The sequence below is a fragment of the Oratosquilla oratoria genome, chromosome 1 (assembly GCF_046742065.1).
Source record: "Oratosquilla oratoria isolate Oo_2021 chromosome 1, ASM4674206v1, whole genome shotgun sequence".
Classification (NCBI taxonomy): domain Eukaryota; kingdom Metazoa; phylum Arthropoda; class Malacostraca; order Stomatopoda; family Squillidae; genus Oratosquilla; species Oratosquilla oratoria.
The window spans coordinates 114,730,836-114,732,778 of record NC_134777.1 but is presented as its reverse complement, the minus strand read 5'-3'; the positions used below and the strand labels follow the sequence as shown (position 1 = coordinate 114,732,778).

At 50.5% G+C, this 1,943-nt stretch overlaps 1 pseudogene; it reads left to right on the top strand.

The window, feature by feature from the left end:
- LOC143029564 (uncharacterized) overlaps window positions 1–961 on the top strand; it is a 4,042-nt pseudogene extending 3,081 nt beyond the window's left edge.
- The last annotated feature ends 982 nt before the right edge of the window (window positions 962–1,943 follow it).

The window sequence follows — 1,943 nt, the reverse complement described above, 5'->3', positions numbered from 1 at the left end:
CACACACACACACACACACACACACACACACACACACACGCACACACACACACACACACACACACACACACACACACACACACACACACACACACACACACACACACACACACACACACACACACACACACACACACACACACACACACACACACACACACATACACGATTGCAAACAAGGGCACGAATCAGTCGACCACGCGACGACAAGACCGACATAAAATATAGATTTTTTTTTTCTTCAAGAAATAAAGTCGTCGCACGGAGAGTCAAAAATTTTTGCTTCTTTTTCCTTTCTTTTTTCTTTTCTTTTTTTTCCCGACCAAAGACTTGGATGAACGCGAAGGAGATGGAGGAGGAGGAGGAAATGGAGGAGAAGGAAGAGGAGGAGGAGGAGGAGAAGGAAGAGAAGGACGAGTGGGTGGAGGAGGAGGAGGAGGAGGAGGAAGAGGTGGAGAAGGTGGAGGAGGAGGAGGTGTAGGAGTAGGAGGAAGAGGAGAAGGAGGAGGAGGAGGAGGAGAAAGGAGGTAGAGAAGAAGTACGAGGTGGAGGAGGAGGAGGAGGAAGAGGAGGAGGATGAGGAGGAGGAAGAGAAGGAGGAGGAGGAAGAGGAGGAAGAGGAGGAGGAAGGAAAGTAGAGGAAGAGAAGGAGGAGGAGGAAGAGAAGGAGGAGAAGGAGGAGGAGGAGGAGGAGGAGGAGGAGGAGAAGGAGAAGAGGGAGAAGAAGGAGAAAGAGAAGGAGAAGAAGGAGAAGAAGGAGAAGGAGAAGAAGGAGAAGGAGAGGAAGAAGGAGGAGGAAGACAAGGAGAAGGAGAAGGAGAAGGAGAAGGTGGAGGAGGAGGAGGAGGAAGAGAAGGAGGAAGAGAAGGAAGAAAAGAATGAGGAAGAGAGGGAGAAAGAGAAGGAGGAGGAGGTTGTGGTGGATGAGGAGGAGGAGGAGGAGGAGGAGGAGAAGGAATAGGAGGAGAAGAAGAAGGAGGAAGAGAAGGAGGAAGAGAAGGAGGGGAGAAGGAGGAAGAGAAGGAGAAGGGGGGAGGAGGAGGAGGAAGAGGAAAAGAAAGAGAAAAGGAAGAAGAGGAGGAGGAGGAGGAGGAGGAGGAGAAGGGGAGGAGGAAGATGAAAAGGAAAAAGAAGAGGAAGAGGAGGAGGAGGAGGAGGAGAAGGAGATGGGGAGGAGGAGGAATAGAAGGAGAAAGGGAGGAGGAGGAGGAGGAGGAGGAGGAAGGAAAGAAAGAGAGCAACAGAGATTCGAGAAAAAACGGAGTGAAGAGAGAGGGAGGAAGAGGAGGAAGGAATGGAGGACGAGGTGGATGTGGAGGGGAATGGAGGGCGTCAGGCCGATGGAAACGGGAAGATGGATTGAATGTGGTGGAGTGGAAGTGTGGAGTTGTGGAGTTGGGACCATCTGCCCCCGGAGGGAGATGGAGGGAGATGGAGGGAGATGGAGGGAGAAGTCTGCCTCGCTGCGTATGGAGGGGAGGAAATGAGAAATCTAGTGGAGTGAGTTTGTGGAGGGACTTTGGAGGAGGAAAGGATTGTTTGTGGAATACAGGTGGAGAAAATAAATCAATATGGTGAGAGAGGACATTCTCTCTCTCTCTATCTCTCTCTCTCTCTCTCTCTCTCTCTCTCTCTCTCTCTCTCTCTCTCTCTCTCTTCCTCTCTTTCTTTCTCTCTCTCTCTCCCCTTATCTCTCTCTTTCTCTCTATCTCTCTCTCTCCTTCTTTCTCTCTCCTTCTCTCTCTCTCTCTCTCTCTCTCTCTCTCTCTCTCTCTCTCTCTCTCTCTCTCTCTCTCCTTATCTCTCTCTCACTCTATTGTTGACTGTCAAAGTGTGGGTGTGCATGTGTATGTGTGTGTGTGTATGTGTGTGTGTGTGTGTGTGTGTGTGTGTGTGTGTGTGTGTGTGTGTGTGTGTGTGTGTGTGTGTGTGTGTGTGTGTGT